Here is a 25,969-nt window from a genome sequence, read left to right on the forward strand (position 1 = left end):
GTATCCACTAAGATTCTGTCGTGGAAAGGGTCAGGGGCGTGGGCAGGGGGTCCCCGAGCTCCAGCCCCCTGGCTGGATGGCTGGCATTACGAGGACCAGGCCCTCCGACTTCACCATCTTGGGCTTTGCTACACCTCCTTCTCTTGAACTGCATTAAATGCTTCCTGAGGCTGGAAAGACAAGCTCTAAATATGTTTTGCATTAAATATGCAAAAATTAGAGACAAGATTGAAAGCACCGCCGCTCCTGTTTGGTGCTCCACGGAAAGTCGCTGCTCTTGTTACTGGGCGGACCACGTGTGCAGCCCTTCCTCTCGGGCCGTGGCAAAGAGAGTACTTTTATTTCTCAAACTCTGCCTGTGTCCCCCTTGGCCAATTTGGAGGCAATCACCACCGATTCCACAATGACTTATGGTCCAATTCTCGTCCACAAGAAGAATGTGAAGAGGCAGGCAGGCTCATCAGAATGCAAAGTGGGCGAGAGAAGGGTTTCTCCTGCAGAAAAGGAAGAGGAAGAGGGAACACAGAAACCAACCAACAGAATCAAGACCTCGAGAAAACAGCAAGACCAAAGCAGCTAACGAAGAGGCAGCCGGTATGTGTGCAATCGTGGGTATACTCGGGTCTGTGCACACAGGCAGGTGTGTGTGTGTGCATGTGTGTGTACGCACATGTGCATGTGTGTGCACTGAAGGGGACTGAGCTTGTGGGTCGGTGGAGGGCCAAGTAGTCCTGTTGCCACTGTCCACCGTCTACCCCTTCTGGGAGTCACGGCACAGGACATCTTAAAAGCCATCCTTGCTCTTCCATATGTCCCCCTAAATTAATGACATTTAAGACACACGGGACATATATTTTCTCCCACTAAACCAATACAAGTATGGTCCAGTTGTTGGATGAGACACACGTTCAGGCCTATCCCCAGTTTTGCCCTCTTTAATGAGATCCCAGACCGCATTTCTTTAGGAACCCCACTCCTACAAGCAGCACACCCGATACCCCCAGGTCTACTACATGTACCTAAACACACACTTGACAGTGAACGGGACAGCCCACTCTTTGCCCCAATCCCCTGTATTCCTCTAACACACATGTATGCTTCCAAATGAGTCCCCAAATTGTACATGACACAAATTGAACAAATACAAGTATGAACTAGGGGACATTCTGTTTGCCCAGAAATGTAAAATTACTTGTGAATGATGACAATTGCCTAGACTCAGATTCCGAGACAGAGTTCAAAAGAAGAGATAAAGGGCGCCTGGGTGGCTCAGTGGGTTGAGGCCTCTGCCTGCGGCTCAGGTCATGGTCCCGGGGTCCTGGGATTGAGCCCCGCATCGGGCTCTCTGCTTGGCAGTGAGCCTGCTTCCCCACCCCCCCCTGCCTGCCTCTCTGCCTACTTGTGATCTCTGTGAAATAAATAAGTAAAATCTTCAAAAACAGCAACAAGAAAAAACAAAAGAAAACATGAAGAATGCTTCTCTTCTGCTGGAGGAAGGATTTGTAAAATGGCACAATGTCTTTGAAGATGAACTTTTGAAATATGTAAATATTTGGCATTCCCATGAGCTCAGGAGAACCTGCCTTTGTCTCTCTACTCTTAACAAGATGCTAGCTACTCTTGGATAAGGGTCTTCATGATATTATGTGTCAATCAACCACCATGTGTCAAGGGCTGTGCTGAGGCCTCATTCAAACCCACCACTGACTCTCTTCTTGACCCATTTTACAGGCAGTAAGACTGAGGCTGAGCGCCACGCACCCCCCTGCCATGAGTTAGCGGCAAAGGTGGGCACGGCCCTAGTGTTGCCGTTGGCAAGGTGGGAGCCTAGCAGCAGAGCTCAAGTCTTTCCTCTTGTCCAGATATACATTTTAATGCTTTTTCTAAGAAAAATGAGGCCGCTGCTAATGGCCAACGTGAGATGGAGACTCACGTTCTGCAGGCATCAGAGAAAGCTGTAGGAGGATGAGAAGAGGGCGTCACCGGGCACCCCCAGTTTCCTCCCGATGCAGCCTTCTATGGCTGGGCTCCTCCTCCAGAGACCAGAGCTTTTCCGGAGCAAGAAGGGGCCTGAACCGGCCGAGATGCACCTGGCAGGGGCTCAAGTTATCTCACTGCAGGTCAGAACAGTTGAAAAATGGGGGCTTCCACATTAGAATCACTAAAATCCCAAAGCCAGCTTTGGGTAATTCAATGCAGAATACCCCAGTACTTAATGTCAATATCAAGTCGGAAGAAGGAAAGCGAGGCCCCCGAGCAGGTTTGAGAACGCCAAGAGCAGGAGCGCGAAGCAGCACCAGGGAGCAAAAGCGACGCATCGGGGGCCCGGGCAGGTCCTCGAGCCGGTAGTAGAGAGATACTCGATCGAGAAAGCAGATTGCCCCAGAATGCTGTGAACTTCCTGGAGGGCCAAGGCTGGGCTAGCTGGCACAGTGCATGAAATGAAGAAGTCAGGAGAACGCAGCACTCTCAAGGCCAGCCAACGGCCTCTTCACAGTGATGAGGACCAATCGGGAGGCCGCCAAGGGAGGGAGACAGAGGCAGGGCGATACCATGAGTTAGAGGTCAAAAGGCCAGGAAGCACAAAGGTGCTATTTTACTTCACCTACAGAAGTATTCCAGAACATGTGTACTATTCAGACTTTCTTCCTTAGAGGAAGCAAATCTTGCTATTTTGTACTCTGTACTAGGCTGAAGCTTTGGACCCCAGCAGGAACAGGGTAACATGCCTGTTGAAATTCATAGCAATGCTCCCCCTTACCTTTGGAATGGAGGCCCACACACGGGGTGCCCATATTTCCAGAGGGAAGGGATGTGGGGACCATGAGGCTTTACGCTCTCATGAACCTAGCAGAACTCTTCTGTAGAGCGGACATGGGTGGGGAAGGAGGGTTTGGTTCTGGGGACAGACCCAGGGAGTGGTTACCGAAGCTGTATTTGAACCCAGTCCATGCCCAAGAAGCAGCAATGAAGGAGAACTGTGAAAAAACTTTCATGCTGCAGGCTCAAAAGAAAACTACTCTCCTATGCTTTTTAATTGATTTATTTGAAATGCATTTAGAAGTCTTAGGAAGCTTTTGCTTTTGAACAATGGGGGGTTGGCAGGTAGGCTGGTGAGGACTGTACAGAACTCGTCCTGAAATCTGAGCATGGGGACCAGGGTCCCGCCCCAGCGGCGGAGTAAACACAAGGAAATAAATAAGGATCAGACATATTCCTTACATTTCAAAGCAATGCAAAGCAGGAGCAGAGAAGTCAGGATTCAGTGGCAGAAAATTTAAAAATCAGGACACAGAATGCTAATAAAAAAAAAAAAATGTGAACTTCATTAGTAATCACAGATGAAAATGATTTATCATTATTTGCCTGCCAAAAGAGCAAAGGAGTATTTAAGTGAGGATCCTGTTAGCAAGGGGGCAGGGCACAAGCACTCTTACACACTGCTGGTGGGAGCATAAATTGCTATAACCTTTTTAAAAAGCGATTTGGCAACAGCTTTGAAAAGTCTTAGAAAAAAAATATTCATTTCCTTGGTAATTCTACTGCTAACAATCCACCTAAGGAAGTTAATTCAAAATATGAAATTTTATGCCTAAAGATGTCCGTCGCATTGCTGAAAATATGTGCATCATGTTGAAAAACAAGCAACTGTGTTGAACAATATGATGTTTTGTAGGACGGCGGGATAAGCCATAGGGTGCCCAGTTCATTCGGAATCTCAGGTGGACAACAGAAAAATAGGTATGTCCCAAATACCGTGCTGGAAAATACTGCATGGAATACCTTACACGAAGCCAGCCCTGTATCATTTAGCAGAAGCTCAGGTTGAACCGGGTCCCCTGTATTGCTATTGGCTAAATCAGGCAACCCTCCCCCAGAGCGTGATCGAGGAACGTGGTGCAACCATGAAAACATCAAACGTTGACATGCAAATCTGAAATATTTCAATAAGATGAGAAAATGCTCGAGGAGCAAGCACGGAGATCACTACCTGAGCCATACTGCGGCGCGATAGAGGATAGAGCACCAGAAAGCAAAGAGATAAAGGAACAACAAGGAAGAGAACGAAGGGAAAGAAACAGGCACCAGGGGTCGGAGGGCAAAACTAAATTATTTTTTTAAACTGGAAATATGTTAGTATTTTAGAAGATGGTCCTGAGAGAAGAAGATGTCATCTGGTAGCAGGAACCAGCTGTCCCTGTTCCCGAGTTCCGTGTTTCCGGCTCCCCTAGCCTCAAAAATCTCAGCTGCGGGCCACCTTGTCCATGTGTCGGTGCTCCTGTGTCAAAGCTGCTTGGGCTCCCAGGGCACCAGGCAGACAGACAGGCAGGAGCGGGAACAGGAAAACTACCAACAGGCAGATGCAAACCCTTCCCTTGGAGGAGGGGACATTTTGCAAATCAATCTATGACGTCACCACGGGTTACAGAAGCAAAAGATTTTTGAAAAGGACACATTTGGGAGAACGGGAATCAAGGGCGAGACCTACCCTAGAAACAGTATCTTTGTCTGCTTTGCCTCGTGTAAGGGCTAAGGGTGAGTGCGTGAATGGGAAGGAGAAACCCCAAGGATTCGAACGCCTGGCCCGGAGCAGTCCTGCGAGTGTACGCCTCCTCGCTGTACTAAGACGCAGGGTAGCCACGCGACGTGAAGGTGCCGTACGAAACTGCCCTTGGTGGTTCCGTCGACGAGACAAAAATGGTACTCACGACCTTGGAGCTCACACTTGGCACACAGCCCGCCTCTTCTCTCTGGGCACATGGTACAGGCAGAAATTTTAATTCTCTTCAAAGTGCTCCAAATGGCAAGCAGCCCCAAGTGCAGGGGGAGGGGGGAATCCAGGTCTGAAGGACCAGAGAATCCCACTGAAGTCTGGGATTATGCTTCTTGACTTCTAGGGATGGCTTATTAAAAGATTTTGAACACATTTTCACCGAGGTAAGCACTCTAAAGAGAAACTCTCATTTAGATGTTGAAGTTTCAGGTGTGGTGATGGAAAGAGACCTCATGATCATCACTAGAGACGAAAGAAAAAGGAACCCTCGACAGGTGGGAACAGCGCTCAGCAGCACCAGGCAAGGCTCGTGGTCCAGGTGCGAAGATGGAAGCCTTGGCAAAATGATTTTCATTTTGGGGGGCATTCAAACCAAAGAACCAATACTGTAAAGCTACATTATGAGCACGGAAAGTAGAGAAAGGGAAGGAACTGAGAGCAGGGTCTGCCATTCCAAAGCCAGGCAAGACTTGGATGAATGAGTTCTTGTTACAGCGAAGGGGAAGCTCTAGGGCTCCTGAAGGCATTCTGTATTCAGAAAGGGAAAGCCACAAGGGAAATGTGTAAGGGTGCTATTTGCTAGGAGGAAATATAAAATAGAATAGGGAGTCCAAAATGTTAACAACAAAACATTTTGAGGAATACCTCAAAATGTTCCCTGGCCCAAAGATTCCTCCAAAGTCTCTGTAGAGAAGATGTTTGTGAGAATATACCTCAGGGCTTCTGCATGAAGAATTAAAAATAATCCAAACACACCTCACCTCTGTTTCCTCACATTAAGCAGACAACAGAGAACACCGTTTACTTCACAAACCCACAAGGATGAAGAGACTGAGGAAAGACACAACTAAAGACAAGAGAATTCTGGAAGCTGACAAGGGAAGCATGAATGGTTATCAAGCACCCCAGATGCAGGAAGGGGATAATCCTCTAACAGGAAACTGCTGATTCCAGGCACAGAACCCTAGGAAGACTCAGAAAGCGAAGGCTACATTATGAGGTGGAAATCAACGGTGCCAATGTGCCCACTCCCAGCACGTCCGCGGAGGGGATGCTCCCACTCACCCCCAGGCAGGCGACCACATGTTGATTCCCGGCAAGGTGGGGGGTGCCTGACAAAGTCGGAGAGAAATGGCGGCAGGAGCCACGTGGCTGAAAGTACTAGTTACAGGCAACCAAACACTGTATGTCCCCCACTCTCATTACGCCCGGCTTCCGGCAAAGCAGCAAGGACAGAAGAACCCCTTCCACCGGTCTCAGACCCACATCAAACTGGAACAAGGGATGAGAAGAATCCTCTTTGGAGAAACTGAACAGCCCAAGGGAGCATATGCACTGTCTGCCCACAGAGGTTCAGCCCACCCAGGCTCACTGCCCCTCCAACCTCCATGCACATGTGGGAAACAGAAAGTCTGATCGAGACCACGTGGCCTCATGAGTGAAGTTAATCAAGCATGAGTAAGAGAAACCCAAACGAACGAGCAAAAACAGACCCAGAGGAAAGAAAAAAACTGGGGATATATAAGAGAATTCAAAGATCTATACTAATTACTATAAATAGATTAGATAGATTATATGCATAAAACAAGAACATAATGTTATAAAAAATAGGAACAAAGACCAAGAACAGATTCTGGAATATTCAAACTACAATAGCAGAAATAAACAGTTTAACCAAACATGGGGAGGTAAAACAAAATCCTCCAGAGAGTGAAACAAAACGACGCACACACATACAGACTAAGAACATCAGAGAATCCATTCAAGAGATTCAGTATCTGGGGCGCACAGGTAGCTTGATCGCTTGGGTGTCCAACTCTGGATTTGGGCTCTGCTCCTGCGATCCTGGGGTCATGTGGTCGAGGCCTGCCTGGGGCTCCGAACTCAGCACACAGAGTCTGATGTCCCTCTCCCTGTTCCTCCCCCCACTTTCGTTCCTTCTTTCTCTTTCTCTCAAATAAATAACATCTAAAAACAACAACAAACGCTCGGTATCTGATAGGCAAGGATTCCAGAAAGAAAAAATACAGAAAACGGAGAGACAAAAGCTGTTTTTATAAAATGATAGGATATCCACATAAACACTATTTGAATAAACGAGTTCAGCTGATTGCAGGATACAGGATCAAAATATAAAAAACAATGGCCTTTCTCTACACTAGCAATGAACAACCCAAGAATGAAATTCAGAAAATAACTCTATTTATAAGAACATCAAAAAAAAATACTTAATGGAAGTATACCCCATGTTCATGGAAAGACTTAATATTGCTATGATAGCGGCATCCCCCAAATTAGCGTAGAGATTCCGTGCACTCCCTATCCAAATCCCAGCCAGCAGCGCTGTAGAAACGGACCAGCCAATCACGGACAACCACAGACTGCATGATTCCATTGCTAGAAAACATCCAGAATAGGTAAACCTATAAAGGCAGAAAGGAATTAGTGATGGGCAAGAGTTCAAGGTTGGGGGTAAATGGGAAGTGACTGCTCATGGGTTCTTATTTCTTTTGGGGATGATGACAATAATCTAAAGTTGATTATGGTAATAAACAACTCTGTGATTACACTAAACACTTAAACTGTTCACCTGAAATAGATGAATTTTAGAGTATGTGAATTATATCTCGATAAAGCTGTCAAAAACTTTTAAAGACAGAAAATAATTCAATGAGATAATTATTCTCAAATGGCACGCACTGAGCGTCAAGGATGACCAAGACTCATCCTTATGAGAGTTCACAATACTAAGGATAAAACAATGATTCTAAAACATTAAAGAGAAAAGGAAAGGGAAGAGTTGCCCTGATCAACCATGGAAATGTACTACTCAGATGTAAAATAATAGTAAATACTTCAAAAAAAAATTGCAAATTCTATGATCCTTGTGAAGTTGTTCTTTCTCCTTAGATTTTTTGAAATACACAGATGACAGTTCTTCCCTGTTGCTTTAAATTTTCTCACTTATGTGTTTCCATGTCATATGAAACATCTTAACCCTTTCAGGATTGGAGGGGAACTATAGAGAAGAAATTAACATTGAAAATGCAGAGGTGGAACATGCTGCAAAATGAAAGGAAAAGCAGGCCATGAAAAATACATCAGAAGGCACAAGTCACTGCTGTACTTGTATAAAGGTATTTCATACGTTGTTAATTAAATATTTGATGAAACATAAGATATAATTGAAAGACCCAATCAGGTTCTATTGTTAAAATGAAGGTCCTCAGAAAAATGAGTATTCATTCACAACATTTGAACTTAGTGAACTTTCCCAGAAAGACAATCCATGGTAAAACTGAGGACTGTGTTACGTTTCTTTTCTCATTTCAAGAGCAATTCAGTCTCATAAAGTCTTTATCCAATGTATGGGCATCTTTTTATTAATTTAGTTTCCAAAACATTGCAATTTCTTATTTTATGAAGGACCATAAAGTGAGGAATGTTGGTAAAAAGAAACTACACGAAATTAAAAATGGAATGGTTGAGAGACTACACTAATGTCATCCATTAGCTTTCTTCAACTCCTAGTAACAAAATTACACCTGTATCTTAAATTTAAATTGAGTGCCTGGTTGAGTTCATAGAGTACTGGTATTTCATATTATCACAGACACTGTAAGGAAAGAAATCTAATTTTAAAAAACAAAATCAATTTCAATTTTACAATGGCAGTAATTGTAGGAAGATGTTTATAGGCCAAACATTCCAAAAGGAACTATCTGGATCTTAAGTTACCCGTAACAATTATCTGCTACTTATTCAATGCAATAAATTAAACACATATTCACATTTGTTACAGAGGACAAAAATAAATTACAATAAAATTCTACATATACAATTATACTTTAGGATTCAATGAGGAATATATACTTTGTATACAACTTCTTAATATAACCCATTTGTTGCTAACACAAGTCAGGGAGTAAAGCAGAAAATTTTTTATTTATTTTCATAAACTCGGCAATCAGATAATATTAAAGCCTTACAGAGCTTAGGATTTTCCAAATCTTCTCCCATGAAATACAGCATCTTTAAACACACTGTAGTAGAAATAAGGATAATTCAGACATAATAAAATTTTACCACTGAAGGATCAATATGCCTACATATTTCCTTTAATTGACTTCTGTCCATAAATGAGACTATCATCATCCTACTTACAGATTACAGTTGAAACTTCCTGGAATAAGATGAAATTCCTCTTCATGAATCACAAAGGATATTATTCTCAATATTATTTATATTGGTTGGATGTGTGGATTTCCTCTTTAGGAAACTATGTGCCATACCAAGTGTTATAAAAATTAAGTTCATGAATCGTAAGGAGAGAAGATATATTTTGAAATATGAGATTATTATATAATAGAAAAATCTCAGTTATAACATTATTTCTAATATCTATTACGCATAAATACACACACACACACACACACACACACACACACACATATATACACATAATGAGCAGATATGTGCTCAAACACTACACATCCCAACACAGCACTCACAGTTTGTCTGCTTATGACTCTATGCCCCCAAAGGTATATATGGAAGCTAAATGCCCCTGATACTTATTTTAAAAGTCTCCTGCTGTGGGGAAGTGTGACTCAAGTCGGGCGTATCCAAGAGGAATTCTGCAGAGCAATGTACCTGTCTAGCAGATGTATAAAAGAAAACACACCCCACCGGCGCTACATCCTGACCCGTCTTCACCTCACCACAGTCCTGAGGAAATCAAAGTTTCCTGAGATTCTCAGGAAATGGGGTCACTTGGAATGCACCAGGAGAAACTGAGGGAATAAGGCCAAAATGATGAGAAGATTCCAAATGGAGCAGAGTATTAACAAATGCAACACTCAATGACCATTAAAGCGTGAGTGTGTGTTGGCAGATGGGGTTCCTGGGGGGAGGTCAGAGGGGACTAGAAAGAGTCCTGCCCAGACCAGCACACATGGGGCCAGAGACAAAACCTTCTTCCACACCAGGGTAACCAAGTCTTCAAGAGGACACAGAAGGATGATTGACGAGGCTCCCTTGGCCACAGGTGGGGCAATTGGGACACTGCGTTTCAAAAAGAAGAGTAGGAGAGAAGGGTTATAAACACTAAATTTTGAAAATATGAATCTAAACTGATAAACTGATAAATAAGTAAGGGGAGTGGAAGATGAGAAGGAGGGGCAAAGCTCTTCCTTAGAGAAGAAGAAAAAACACAGATGGATAAAAGATTTCAGACAGAAGAATAGAAGAATTCGAAGATTGCACTTTCAACCCCAAAAGGACTGGTTGATTCCAGCCAGGGTGTGCTTTGGACACTGAAACCCACAGGTTGAGGTCACAGAAAAGGAAGACAGCTGCTCACTTTGAAAGTACTGTATCCTGCCCACAGGTTCTTCTGTGTCTCCTAGTATGTTGGCACATGAAGGACACATGATCACCCGGGTAGCGTTTTGTGCCAAAAACATTTGCTCATGAGGAAATGCAGGACAGATCCAGAAATGGGACACCTGGCAAGACAACTGACCTAGGCCTTCAAAAGAATCAATGAGGAAATTTCAATTGGGTCACGTATTACATTTTAATAAGGGATCATGGTTAATTTTAATAGATGTCATAATCTTAGATTATGTAGCAGAATCATCCTTAGGAGATACATGAAACAAGGGTGACCAGTCATGACGTCTGTGTCGAACTCTTGGTCTAGTAAATAACAAGTTTACAAGACACACATACACAACTCCACCAAGGAAGAGGGGCAGAGATAATGCATTTAGGCAAAATGTCCATAAACGGTGGATCTAGTTGATGAGACTACTGGTTTTAATTATCATTTCCCCCCCCCCCAATTTCTTTATCTAAGAAAAACTTTCAAAATAAAAAAACTGAGGGAATACAGAGTCTACCCACAGTCTAGTAGAGAAGACACACATGACAATTAATTAAGACACAATGTCACAAATACGAGAAAAGGGAGTTATTACAGACTGACAAGGGAATTCTAAGGAGGAAGTGTTTCTTTTCCAATCCCAGGAACTATTACTCAATATAATAACAGGAACACAAGCAATGATTTAGCTATTTTAAGATATGCTTGGGGAGGGGAGACTGGAGAAGTGAAGAGCTTTAAGTAACCCAAATTCAGGAATATTCACTCGGGAAAATGTTTGAGGAGCTGAAGTATAACCAAATAGGGGTGTATGGTTTTTGCATATAAAGAGCCACCACATGCGTTCTTCGTGAATGCTGGGATGGCTGCACACGTGTGTTCTCGCCCTACAGAGAAAGCACAAAGGGAAGAGCAGAAACATCCTGTTTCCCCACCAAATAGGGATCTTCGTACCACTCAGACTCCTGACGTTTCACAGGCTCATTCTCTTTATGGTAAGAGTCACACAGCTGTGTCGCAGAAGAGTAGTTCAGCAGTCAAATTTCCAGAGGCATTTTACAATCACCACCGGACCGAGACCAAGAATACCATGCAAAGCAGAACAGACTTTTTCATGTCTCCGAGCCTCAGTTTACTCATCTGCACAATGGCAACAATGATTTAAAATCCAGGCTTCCTGAAAGGTTTAACTCGATCACATACGAAAGGATATTAGCATAGTCGTTGGCTATGTAATGAGTGACGGCTCTCATGGTGGCGGAGACAGTGATGACGAAGAATAAAATACAAAAAAACACACAGAAGATTATTTTAAAGCCACTAAGTTTATATACGAAAACTCACAACATATTCAAGACAGAACCAAAGAGGACCTTAGAAAAAAGGGAAGAGATATATTCGTGATCTGGAAGAATCAGCCTAGTGGAGATGCCACCAACGATCTACTGTTACAAAACACCAGCAGGTGTTTACCGTAGGAATCAACGATCTAATTCCAAACTTTACACAGAAAAAACAGGGACAGGAAACTGCCAAAGACAGACTGAACCAAGTAGAACACTACCAGATTTTAAGATTTATTATAGAACTACCAGCATCAAAGGAGCAGGTGCGCTGGTGAAACAGGCCGTCCATAAAATGAACTGACCACGCGCCGGGCTCACGGATTCACAAAACAAGTGCCCAAAGAACTCCATGAGAAAGTAGAGCATTTTCAACAAGTGGTACTTCCAAAAGGTACAATGAGACAGGAAGGGAGGGAAGGAAGGCTGATGCGTACCCTACACCACACACAAAATCCACTCAGAATAGATCATCGTCGGAAATGCTAAAGTTACGACAACAAAACTACAGGAAAACACAGGAGAAAACCTTCATGAGTTGGGTTAGGCGAGTTTTTCTCAGGATGCAAAGAGCTTAAAACAAAAGGGAAAAACAGGGTAAATTGGACTTCTTCAAATTAAAAACACTGGTTTTATGAATGACTTTGCAAAGAGAATAAAAAGGCAAGCAGTGGAACTGGATAGTTGCAAACTGCATATCCGACAGAAGACTCATACCCAGTGGATATAAAAACTCTGAAAACTCAATAATAAAAACAACCCATCAAAAACTTGGCAAAAAAGAAAACATTTATAAAGATACTTCACCAAAAAAGAGAAACAAATGGCAAAGACACACAAGAAAACACAATCGGTGTCACTCGTCAATAGGGTAATGCAAATTAAAGCCACAAGGAAATGCCAGGACACAACTATTAGAATGGCTAAAGTCTAAGGGAAAAAAAAAAAAAAAAGGCAGAAAGATGCAGGGCAAGTGAAATTCTCCTGAATTGCTGGTCTGAAGGCAAAATGATACAGCTATTCTAGAAAACGCTGCAGCAGTTTCCTACACGGTTAATCATATACTTACTTGATGAGAAGATAAATCCATCCTGCTTCTAAGTATTTACCTGAGAGAAATGAAAATACAGGTCCCTACAAAGACCTCTACACAAATTTTATAGACAGTTCTATTCCTAACTCCCCTCAGGGAGACACCCAACCCACCCCCTGTCAGTAGATGGGTGAACAAATTGTGCTACGTACATAGGATAGAACAGTGCTGAGCACGACAGTGACAGAGGGGGAGAAGGGCTCCAGATGGGCACTAGGGACTGTTGGAGGTGAACGGGAATCCTCCAACCCGTGCAATGGGTCCTGAAGATGCCAAATGTAGATACTGTGAAAATGCAGAACTGAAAAGTAGGGATGTTACTGTATGACCCTGAAAACGCACATAAAGAAGAAAATTTGAGCGTCATAAAATTCCCTGTACAGGAAATGTAACTAATCCTGATATTATAAAGGATTCTTTCTTGCTCTTACACATAGGGAAACAGGCTAGGTTTAATAAAAGCAGGACCACACTTTAATTATTGTCACTTCCAAATGGCTTTGTTATGCGGTGGTGCGAGCCCAATCATTACCCGTGTCTTTCCTATTGTTCCGGAGTAGCCGTGCCAATTTATTCTTGCCCATGAACATTACAGCCACGTGACTCGATCTGAAACGGGTCCCAGTGGGATTTAACTTGAGATTCCACAGAATTTTCTAATTAATCGAGGAGGCTCAGGATATCAGCCTTCTCATTTCCACAAATACAATGTGTATCCATTTGTTCGAGTCTATTTTTAGGCCATTCAAGCATATTTTGCGGTTTCGTCACACGGATCGTAAACAGCCCTTGTCACTGCTGTTCCTACTGGGAGGGGCGCCTTCTTTAAAACCTTTTGAATTTTCTATCTTTATTTGTATATTTGGGAAATGACTGAATTTAACGTGTATAGTTTGTGATTGAACTTAACAGAATTTAGTTACTACCCCCAATAGTTTTGGTTATTAGGGGGGTGGGGGAAGGATGGGCTCTAAAGAAATAAAATCTGTCAATAACTGTGTACTCCTGCCAGTGCTGCGCTTCTGTTTCTTATTCTTGTGTCTAGATTCATGACGCAGTGCATCACCACCAAGGCAACGTCAGGTTGTACTAATGACTCCTGACGTCTTTGTTTTCTTAGAGATTTTAGCCGGCATGCTCAAAGGGTCTGATTTTTTATTTCTACATTTCTGCTGAGGGAGGTGTAACGGGCCATAACACGGTATAAGCTGGAGGTGTGCGATGAGTTGATCTGACACACTTTACACTCTTGCAGTACGATTATGACTGTACCATGAGGAGCACCTCTACCAGGCCACAAAGTCACCACTTCTTGTACGCAGTGGGACCGTTTAAGATCTCGTCTCTTGAATATTAGCTGAGGACAGAACTTGTGTATCATGTTAAGGAAGTATTCCTAACTTAGAGATCACTACAACAAGACGGAGGAGGCTAAACAAATGTGGTTCCGGGCATTACTGCGAGAGGCTGATCACTGAGGAGCGAACGGATCAGTAACAAAACTGAGCACAGGGAAGGGAGGGAAAATAAAACAAAGTGATAAGAGAGGGACACAAACCGTAAGAGATTCTTATCACAGGAAACGAACTGAGGGTTGCTGGACAGGAGTGGGGTAGGAGGATGGGGGAGCGAGTGATGGGCATTAAGGAGGGCCCGTGATGCAATGCGCACTGGGTGTTACGTAAGACTGATGAACCACCGACTTCTACCTCTGAAACTCACAATATACTACAGCTTAATTCATTGAATTTCAATGAAAAAATAAATTAAAACAATGTTAAAAAATTAAGCATCCAAAAAAGCACATAGGTATGCTTGTAACTTCTTACTAATGGGTAAAAATAGGACTGCCTAGGAAACATAAATATGTAAGACAAGCTATAATAAAACAAAACTTAGAACAGTAACACTTTTAACAAATCTCATTTCCTAGGAGGGGAACGGAGCCACATTATTAATTCATTCATTTAACAGGCACTCCCAGAGGCCTGCTGTATGTGCAGCACACTCTGGAGCTCGCCCAAAGCTCACACTCTGCTGGACAGAGTTCGCTGACAGGGAGCCTAGCAGCAGAAACGTCAGCTTCACTGGTCAGAGTGGGGGTGAACGAGCATGTTAACAACGGAGACCCTGGAGCCTGGAGTAAGGTGACGTCACACACTGGACAAGCACACACTGCAGACATCTTCATAGCAAATTTTGTAAAAACAAAATAAAAAACCCTTGTTGGAGGGCGCCTGGATGGCTCAGTGGGTTAAGCCCCTGCTCAGGTCATGATCTGAGGGTCCTGGGATTGAGCCCCGCATCAGGCTCTTTGCTCCCCAGGGAGCCTCTTCACCCTCTCTCTGCCTGCCTCTCTGCCTACTTATTTAACAGTGATCTCTCTCTGTTAAATAAATAAAATCTTTAAACAACAAAAAACAAAAAAAGTCTTAAAAAAAAAAGAGCCCTCTTGGATGTCTGCTCGGTGAAAACAGTCAAGGAAATATCAATTAAAATATGTAGCAATTACCCAGAGTTAAGTAAATGGTTTTCATATTTTCTATTTATTTCTACATAGACATAATGAGAATACTAGAAGAAGTCACTGCACTAATCTGATTAAAATTTAGAGTCGCATTTTATAATTACTAAATTACTTAGCTTTGATCATAACAGTGACCATCATGATTTTAAATTAGAGAGTACAAAACATTGGTTTACCGAGATTAATCCCCTTAAACAAAATTCATATATTTTTAAGATTGAAGGTTTTTTTAAAAGATTTCATTTATTTATTTATTTAACAGAGAGCGAGAAATCACAAGTAGGCAGAGAGAGAGGGGGAAGGAGGCTCCCCGCTGAGCCAAGAGCCTGATGTGGGACTCGATCCCAGGATCCTGAGATCATGACCTGAGCCGAAGGCAGAGGCTTAACACACTGAGCCACCCAGGTGCCCCCAGATTAATGTTTTACCTTATGACAATCATGGGACATCACTGTTACTCGCCAAGCACATAAAATTAAAAAAGAAACCATCACAAATCAAACTGGTTTCCCATTACCTGAACCCAAAACTTGAACCACAAGTCACATAGAGAAGATGCAAATTGGAAGTCACTTTCCAACAGATGCTCCATCAAGATTTCTTTATTTTTTTATTAATCTTGCGTAGGCAAGATCTTAACAGCATGTAGTGGAAGGTAAACCCACAAAGTGGTACTATAGTGACTAATTTTAATTATTTTCCAGAGTCATTACTGGTTTGCAAAATTCAGTATGTTTTTCACAAGCTAATTATCTGGCTACACAGTTAAAAGTTTGCGAAATGGAATGCTCCGAGTTCCGGTCTAAACAAACAGCAGCCAGGATAATGAAGCCACTTGTTTTGAATTTAAGTCAACGGTTGAGGCGTCAGGAAGAGGTAAAAGCGGGAATCTAGGCGGATCAATCAAAAAGAAGCACAGCCAACAGGAGGCATTCGTTGGAGAGAATCACAAACCTCAAGCAGGACTACATGCAAATTCTGGTAAGCCAATCACCATTATTTGGGATAAAACCGTTACCAGACTTAAAAAGCAAAATGGCACTATTACTGCAGAGGAAGGTTCCGGCCTCCCAGACCATCCTCAACAACTCCAGCTCTATTGCAGGCGGAAGTGTGGCCCCCCAAATTCGTTATGTCGAAGTCCCAATCCTCACCACCCTCGGAACACGGCTATTTGGAAAGAAGGCCTTAAAGGAGGTAATGAAGGCTACATGAGGTCACGGAGATGGACGGGGAATCCAGTACGTCATTATGAGAAGAGAAGATGCAGGCAGAGCCACGCAGAGGGGGAGAAGGCAAGGATGCAGTCCTTAGAAGAGGCATCAAAGCCTCGATCCAAGATTTCTGGATTTCCCCCAGAAAGGTGGGAAAATGAGTTTCTGTAGGGTAGGCCACTCACTGGATGGTATTGGATAGGGCAGCACTAGCAACCTCCCTCATTACTGAAGCCACACTTCCCTGGGGTCCTAGAACCTTTACCAGCTTCCTCCCCCTGCAGACACTGCCTGCCCCTGCCCTTGGCAAAAGGCTCCTCAGCTAGAAGACCACCTGACTCCCTCCATCCCCTTCCTCCTGCTCAGCTTCAAGGCCTTCTTTCCGAAGAGCTAAGCCTACAGCATCCCACTTCAAGCGTCAGCCTCACTGTGCACACCGTCGCACCTGACTCCCATCTCAGGAACATTGTAAGATGCACACTGGCTTATCATCATTGTCTAGCCACTCTCCTCCTTAGAACGTAAACTCTGCAAGGACAGGTATCGTTGTCTGGCCACCAACAGACCTCTCTCGTTTCTAGAAAAGAACAACGAATCCATGTATGCATTCGGTTGTCATTTTCTTAAAAATTAATGTCTAAAGTCTGAGAAAAGAACAAGGCCTAATACAAACACTAGAAGGGAAAACTGTACCGTCTGGCAAAAGTTATGACTTGAAATAAGGAGGGACCGATTCTAGCAGTGGACAGAAGAATGGACTTTTCATGACGTTACCCACTGTTTTCTAATCCTTTTAAAGATCCCTAAACTGGGCACTTGGGTGGCTTAGTAGGTTAAGTGTCTGCCTTTGGCTCGTGTCATGATCCCAGGGTCCTGGGATCGAGTCCCATGTAGTGAGGCTCCCTGCTCAGCGGGGAGTCTGCTTCTCCCTCTGCCTTCTGCTCCCCCTGCTTGTGCTCTCCCTCTCTGTCAAATAAATGAAGTCTTAAAAAAAATTCCTAAACTGATAGCTAACAGGTACCAATCGAAAGAAATTCATGTATAAAAGCAATTTTTACAATAACCTCAAAATGCATAAACTGGGACAAGGGTGCTTCTAGAATCGCACTGAATGCATGTTTTCCACACATCTCCATGCTAGGGTTTGCCAAGAGGGCACCTGAATGCTAGAATCTACCTTCATAGATTCCCAGGTATTCCCAGGTGTTCTCCTTCCTCTCAAGTGTGCACTCCTGCCATTTTATCGTTTTCAAAGCAAATTAAAGCCTGCTCAGGAAAAAGGAATCACCGGATGAGTCTTAAAGAAAACTGCTCGCTCACTGAATGGAAATTGCATTAATAATGACAATTCGATATGCTGGTGAATTTGTGCAATTTTGTATGTACGGCAAAAGCACAGGGCTCTGTAGTAAGACAAAAGTATGGTCTGCGAGTATATTTACTAGACACTAACGAGGTTCTGCTCCAGCATCCAAGTGAAGCCTGTGGCTTCTCTCCCAGGCAAAGCTTCCCCTCGGGGCTCAGCCACATCAGATCATGACAAGCCTCCATCAAAACACACGGCAAAGACTAAGACCAGAAGGCAGGTGCTGGTGCCCACCCAGCCATCACAGTGCAGCCCTGTAACCCAGGAAAAGTGAGGAAGCAGAAAGCCTCATTTTGCTGAAGGGCTTCTCTTGCCTTTCAGAGAACCTCAAGCCCAGTGCCCTGTGCTGGTTGCTGCCCGGCAGTTGAGAAACAAAGGGAGTCTTTCCCTGGCCCCCACGGGACTCGGACAGAGCGAACGGGACCCAGACACAACTTTCTGGAGGGTTTCCTCGGCACACTGCATCTGGATGGATCAGGACACAGGGAGGTCGTGCAGCCAAATGACTCAATCCCCCTCACTCTACCACCTGAGAGCATCATCTTCCCCTAAGGAAAGTAGGCAAGGGCAAATGTGGCTTGTTTCAAAATATCAAAATTATCTCCATATTGCTAACACTTTTGTGATTTTGCCAGATGGACAATCTACTTGATTACTAACATCAGTTATGAGTCAGGCCGTAAAATTTCAAGCTAAGGGTTATGAAGGTAATGGGGAAGAAACAGCCAGAGCTCAGAAAAATTTAATATGGCCGGCTTTAGAAAAGGCTCAAAAAGTCCTCCCTAATCACATCGCCATGGGTGGGATCGCTGAGAATCCATTCTCAGACCAGCCTGAGAGCCGCTCTGAGATGTGGCTTCCACAGCTGACTGGGTCTGAGCCACAATGAAAACCTGCGTCCATGCCCCAATATTAGGGGCCCAAGTTGAAGGCAGTGTCGTTCTGACTCCCGCCAGCCTTGGTGTGACCACGAGGTCCTTCCCACCTGGAGCGGAGAGGCCCCGGGGCAGAGCGGAACAGCACTGTGGCTTCAGCTCTTTCTCCGCACTACCTTCCGCTTACAACTAGCATGATCTCAGCTTTTTGCAAACAGAGGGCAACATTTCGGGTCCAGGAAGAACAGGGTCCTTTGCATAGAATCTGTGCAAAGTGTTCAGACCGTCCTCTGCAGCCAGACATTTTGGTCAAGGGCTGCTAGCAGGTGGCTCAGAATGAAGACAGCAGAGGACCTGAGAGGCCAGCTCACACCCATTTCGTGTCCCTCTCCTACAAGTCGGACGGGTGCTCAGGACACACAGAGGACACAGAGCACAGGCATTAGGAGCACTGCTTACAAAATGTGTTGCCCAGAAATGGTGCCAACTATGCCCAGAGCTCCGGGAGCCACCGCCGCCAGAGGCTCCCAAGTCCAGCCTCGCCTCCCCCTGCCCCAGGGCTCTCACTGACGGCCGGCTCTCTCCATCTGTCTCACGCTGCCCTGTCCCTGACGCAGGGTGTCCAGACCAGAAGCTCTAGAGCAGAAGGACCAAGGACGAGAAGAGGCCGAGCCAAAGCTGGCGAACGAAGAGGACCGGTGGGAGATCAGTCCAGGCGTGTCCTTCGGGGCCTGCTGCCGAGCCCCAGCGTGGGTCGACAGCGCCGAGGACGGCCACCTGGGGAGCTTGCTGGAACCGGGTCCTCGGGATGGTCCGCCCGCTGCTGCCAGCAAGCCCGCGTGTCATCTTTGCTGCAGGCCAGGACCTGTGCTGGGGCTTGGATCATGAGTGACAATAAACCAATGAAGTATCTGCCCATGTCCAGTGAGAAACGACCAGTGGAGGAGCCACGTCTGCAGGGCGACATGAGTGCTGCAGGGGAACGGAACAGGGGCCACCTAGCCGGGAGGAGGCACGGATAGGGGCGGACAAATTCAGTCTGGGAAGAGGTGCTGCGCAACTGCAGTGGGGAAGGCCGCAGGATCCCGAAATCTGGGAGCCCAACAGGACTCCTTATGGTAGGTGGTCAGAGAGGCAGAAAGAGGGGGCGAAGAAAAGCCCATGGACACCAGGAACGCGATGCAGTGCGCTATGCAGAGCTAGAAGGCCAATGCGCCGGGCTGGCAGCATTTACCAGTCCTGTTCCTATATGCAAGGCTTCATTAGAAGCCAGGAAATAATGGGGGGAGGAGCACTGCTTCTTTTTATTTGCCTTTCAAGCCTCCTATGTCTACAGAGTAGTGTCCAGTGGACACTAGTCCAGCCCACAAACACAACCAACACGATAGGGAAAGAAAGTTGCCTATTATGGAAACTTTGAAACACCAACAACTTGGATGTTCACTGGGAAATGAGCATATTCCATTAACTATTTTGTATGTGGCTTGGTGTTTACACGCTCTTCCACACAAATGCCATTCCCCTTCTGACAAAGACAGAGTGAAAAGGGGGTTCTGGACGATGTAGCCAACAGTTAGAACTCATAAGGCCGATGCCATGAAAAGGCACAAGTGATTAAGCCCTGCCTTTGGTGGCTGCAGTGTGGAAGGACACGAGGCAGAGAAGACTGTCAACAAGAGAAGGCTTAGGGGCACTCTGTGGTCATTTCTCTTGATTCTAAAAGGAAAAAACAATGATCAGAGACAATGTCAAGATGAGAAGGCAGAGGGCACACGAGCTGCTCCCTGTGTCCCCTGGGGATGCACCTGTAGGTGCCCTTCCTGGCCTACAGCTCGGATGGAGCAAGGCGGAGGGCGCTGTGCTTGACCGAGTACAGCTTCCTCCTTGCCGGTCATTGCCAATAAAACATTCAATCATAAAAAAAAAAAAAATGTCAGTTTAGTACTTAGAAAATCCAATTACAAGGGACCTGCTAACAAATCACAATTCATGTTCTCCTTCCCAGTAATTATTTTTTATATTTTGACGTATAATAACATATGGGTTCCAAATCTCTCTAATTCAGATTTTCTGGCAAAGAGAGAATGATTATTAGTGAGAAATGTGAATTTCAGCATATATTTTGTAAACATAATTTTACGTGTGTAGTAACCTACTCAACATTCGATTGCCAAAGTAGACGGTGATTTTTCTGATACCTACTTCCAGTCCAATGGTTATGTACAGCTTTTTCCTTCTTTCTCCTATTAACATATTTGGATTCATTAAGACATATATAAACTATCTACTACTTTGAGTTTAAAAGAATGTTTATTATATATACTCCTCCCTGCCCTTCTTGAGACTCCTGCTTCAAATCTTCATTTTTATTTGAAATTATTTATTTCAAATAATATAAGGCAAGGTAAAAAATACATATATATGTCTTTAAATATATATAATATATATAATAAAGTACATAATATAATAAATATATAATAAAATAAATAATATATACTAGATTTATAATTATATATAATAAAATACATATGTAATATATATAATATATATCCCCTCTTTCTGCTTCTCTGACCACCTACCATACATTAGTATTGCTTAATCGTCTTTCTCCTCCTGAAAAGCATGATCCAAAGTTATCTTTGTATGTAATAAAACAGGGTATCTTTTCTTAATAAATAATTGATGGCTTGTAGAAACAAAACAAAAATGAACAAAAACTTGATTTTTCCAGGGACAGAAAGTAAATACATGAATTTTTAAGAAGGAGCATGTAAGCCCAAAGCCCAAACCATGGTTATATACACATACCCCAAAAAACATCAATATCTTACTGTTGTTGTGAGTCTCCAACTCCTTTTGATAAGCAAAGTAGCGGAAAACAACCCACAGCAAGGGCCCTCTCCACGGTCACACTAACTCATTCCCCCTTCTACAGCTGCTCCACACTGTCTCACTGGCCCCTGCACCACTGGGGCGACCATGAAGCAGAGCTCCCCTGACCTTCACCTCCAGGGAGGTGTCCGGGGCTCCTTGCAACACGGAGCGGGGAGCGCACGAGGATGGACCGATGCTTTAGAGACACAGACATCACTCCCAACGGAGCGAAGCACTCATTAGAGCTTGATTCAGACGCTCATCCTCCATCGGTTCCTCGGTGGAGAATATTATTAGTATTCTACTCAAGAAGTAGGAATTGAAGGTATATTAGCAAAATAAAATAAGTAGGCTCAAAAAATGGTGAGTTAAGTAACATTTTATTAAACTAAAGGGCATTTCAAAACAATAAGTGCACAAAATTTTATAGTTCACTTGTTTCTGTACACATTTCTAAGCTATTTTTATTCAAAATCTCCTCAAAAGGTACTGATTTGTGTTGTTTATAAAATAAAAACAATGAAACATCGTCTTGAACTCAGAGTGGATGGGAGGGTTGACTGCTGAGTTGGGACATGGATCCGACAGTGACAGGAGATGCCAACGCCAGGCAAGGGATACCAGCGGACGCTCTGTAGGATCTTGGCAACTCATCCATAAATCTAACTATTCCAAATTATAAAGCTATTAAAAAATCAAACAAACAAAACAAACAAACAAACAAAAAAAAAAAACAGGAGAAATGCTATATCCCCAAAAGGGGGGGGATCTGTCTTTCTAGAAAAACTGTAAAATTCATCTAATGAGGACAACTGTTTGTGATATAAAGATTTTTTTGTACTTATGTAAAGCTGTCTAATCAAAGAGCCTGAACAAAAAGAACCCTGCATGAGTCAGCTACTGCCGCCCAGTGAGGTCCATCCTGCTCGTAATGTGACACGCTCTGATTTGAGCTTTTTTTAATACTTGGACACAACAAAGGAATTGAGGCTTCAAGAGGGGCATCTGAATCTCACCAAGCCCAGATTTTTGGGTGTGCTACATGCTTCTTGCTAGGAGCTGATCATAAAAGAAGGTAACCTACGTTGATGGATGGGGTGTCTCGAAGACGGGGTGTATTTTTCAGAGATAGGGAGACGCTAATGACAAAAAGGTGATTTAGTAAGCCAATTATGCAATTACTTCCCAGCCGGCTATTTGTAAGCACAAATCCTGATTAAAAATGAATGCTGGCAATCTCAGCATGTGGAGAGTTGGAGGTCTGGACCTTCCGTGTGGCTCCAGGAAGCTCAGATACAGCAAACACCCCTCTCCATGCCCAGGTCCAAGACTACAGAGACAACACCACCAGACGATGCTACTGGAACCGCATCCTGACGGAATGTCACGGAACTAAAGAGCCTCAGCCAGATGCTCACGTGTTAAGACCGCGTACCCAATAGGCCCATCTACACCCGGCATGGCACTTCAGTCTTCTCCGAGAGAGGACGATGCCTCTGCTGTGCTTCAGAACGGAAAATGCTGGATGAATGCCCAAGATGCAGAATGTCCTCCCAAATGTTTAACTTCCATGTTTTTTCATTAAAATAGCACTAAGCTCTATATATTAAATTAAGGAAATGACTGAAGGAGACCGAGTAACGGAAAGATAAGCCATAATGCTTCACGTTCCACACTCTAGATCACCATTTTGAGACACATTCTGACTCGAGGCACTGCCCAAGGTGCCACTTCCTAAGATGGACTGACAAATGTGCCAGGAAGCCCTCTGGAAGCGACCACGTGCCACAGAGGCCACGTTCACTCAGTCCTTCCATGTCACACTGGCTCCTCAAAGAAGGGGGCATGTGAGCTCAAGGGTGGCTGTCCACCCTTGCTGGGCATCTCCATTTTCAACCATGTACCTGGTGGGAGCACTGAAGCAGAGTCCAAGAATGGGAACAGTCCTGCAGAGAAGCTAAGAGGGCGCTGGCTGGTCATGCAAGGCACAATGGAGAACCTCTACGCGGCTCTGATCTGACAACCACATGGCAGCTCAAAGCAGGGAGGAACCAAACACAATACAAATGTGCCTTTCATGGGAACTTACCTATGCGTTATCAGTATGTTTGCCTGAACCTGGCCACTAAGGGCTGCCATTACCAAATGCCACACGGTGGGAGCTTAGAGAGCAGAAATTTACTTTGTCAGTTCAAAAGGCTGGATCCAAGATCAAGGGCTCAGCAGAGCTCTTCTCTCCTGAGGCTTCCATCCTGGGCTGGACAGGGTCACCCCTGCGGCCTCTTCACACAGTTCCTGGAGACCCTGCTCCCCTTCTTCTGTGTCCTCCAGACACCAGTCAGATTAGATTAGAACCCAAATGAATGGCTTAACTTAATTACCTCTTTAAAGACCTGCTCTACAAATCAGGATGCCTCCTGAGGAGCTGAGGTTTGACACTTCACATGTGCATTTCGGGGAAGACACAGACAGGCCTTTTTCCTGCATGTGGGTTCAGGGCATGAAACACCGGCCCATCTCTGTCTCTTAAATCCTAAGCCCAATACATTTTCTACAGTTTTCAGTTCCATTACAAAACTTGATGACATATGAAAAACAAGCTGAATATAAAATTTTCCTTGGTTCTTATAATTTTCCCCAACCTCTGACAGTGGTCTCACTGCACCCAACTCAACAACTGTTCAGCAACGGACTTTTCTTGGCCTTTCCATAGCTTGTGGAAAAGAAAATATCTTCCGATGACAGGTAACAAAGCTAAGTAATTTTAACAGGGAAGGCGCTATCACAACAGGTTTGGAGACAAACACGGGTGATGCTTGACAAACATGCACATCAAAGCACGGAGCTCAGCTCACCTCACAGCAGCAGCAGCCTACTGCCCTGAGTCCCAGGGCAGCACCAAGCAAGGCACGGCGCGCACTCACCGCACTAAGGACAGGGCATGTAAGAGAGGATGTTTGGGGACTGGGTTTATGAATATCCAAAAGAAAATAGCTCAAAACAGACATAAAGACAAAAGGGGGGGAAAAAAGCAAATTCCTAAAAGGTGGAGGACTGAGTTCCACATCTCCATCTCCCTTGTGCTTCTTGGAATCCCCACCCCCACAGGCCCCTGTGGCTGGGCTAGGGGGCTCCTCTGCTCAGCTGTCCCCACCCCCAGACTCCTCCCTCTGCTGCTAAGGCTACCAAAGAAAATGCAGGAATGCAGGACACCCTGCTGGATGTTAATTTCAGATAAAGAGCAAATTACTTTTAATGTATATTTCATGCAATATGCGAGACATATTTATACTTTAAAAATTCGTTGCTTATCTGAAATTCAAATTTAACAGCATGTCCTGTATTTTCATTTGCTGAATGTGGCAGCCGCACCTGTGACTTGCTGTTGCCCAGTCTAGTCAAAGCTGCTCTGATGCACACTTCCCTGAGCCTCTCTGTTCTCAGACTGTCCCCCCTCTACCTCCTCCTGTCTGCTCAGTCTAGGTGTTCCCCAAGGCCCCTTTCTGAGCTTCTGCTCATTCTCTCCGGGCAAACTGTAAACTTTTGTACATTCAAGTATCATGTCTATGGAGAAAGACAAATGCTCATTGCCCAGGAAGATATAAGGAAGGCCATTCGAGGACCCAAGAGAGGGAAGATCTTTAACCAGATGAAATCTTTGAACTGTTTTTCCTACAATTTATCCCTACTACTCTTGGTATTAATTCTGTGCCCAAGGCTGAGCAAGAGGCTAAGGATCCTGAAACATGAGGGCACAGTCTCAGTATGTGGGAATCTCAATCCATAAGGGAGAAGACAGCATGACCACTGGACGGTGCTGCATGAGGGCAGGTCAGAATGGAAAGGGCCAGCCTACACCTGCCATGGGTGGGGGCTAGGGCGCGGTGAGCATCACAGAGCATGTGGGCTGGGGACAGAGGTGCCACAACCTGTAGGGCTGGGCTTTGCACACTGCACTTGTCACTGAATGGGATTTCACGTCCAGAAAAGCTGTCAAAATCAGCTTCATTACCCAGAGTGGTCAAATCCACAGAGACAGAGGGAAGAATGGTGCCAGGAGGGGAGAAGGGAGACCTATTAATTAATGGGTAGTAAGAGTTTCAGTTTGGGAGGATAAAATGAAGTCTGCAGATGGACAGAGTGAAGGTTGCACAAACATGTGCATGTACTCAATGCCATTGAGCAGTGCACTTAAAAAAGGTTAAGGGGCGGGGCACCTGGGTTGCTCAGTCAGTTAAGTGATTGTCCGACTCTGTATTTCAGCTCAGGTCACGAACTCAGGGTCCGAGATCAAGCCTCACGCCACACTCTGCGACGATGGGCACGGACGCTATTTAAGATTCTCTGAATCCCTCTCCTTCTGCCCTTACCCACTCACCACCACCATGCTCTTGCTCAAAACAAACAAACAAACAAACAAACAAAAAGGCGGGTGGTGGTAAAATTTTGTTATGTATATTTGACCACAATTAATATTTTCTTAATTTTTAAAAAATCAGCCTTGGGGCGCCTGGGTG

At 44.4% G+C, this 25,969-nt stretch overlaps 1 protein-coding gene across 3 annotated transcripts in view; it reads right to left on the reverse strand.

The window, feature by feature from the left end:
- Positions 1 to 25,969, reverse strand: part of DOCK1 (dedicator of cytokinesis 1) — a 497,269-nt gene that overhangs the window by 193,424 nt on the left and 277,876 nt on the right. The window lies entirely within an intron of this gene.

The sequence above is a fragment of the Mustela putorius genome, unplaced genomic scaffold (genome assembly GCF_011764305.1).
Source record: "Mustela putorius furo isolate JIRA1106 unplaced genomic scaffold, ASM1176430v1.1 tig00003909_pilon_pilon_pilon, whole genome shotgun sequence".
NCBI classification, from domain to species: Eukaryota; Metazoa; Chordata; class Mammalia; order Carnivora; family Mustelidae; genus Mustela; species Mustela putorius.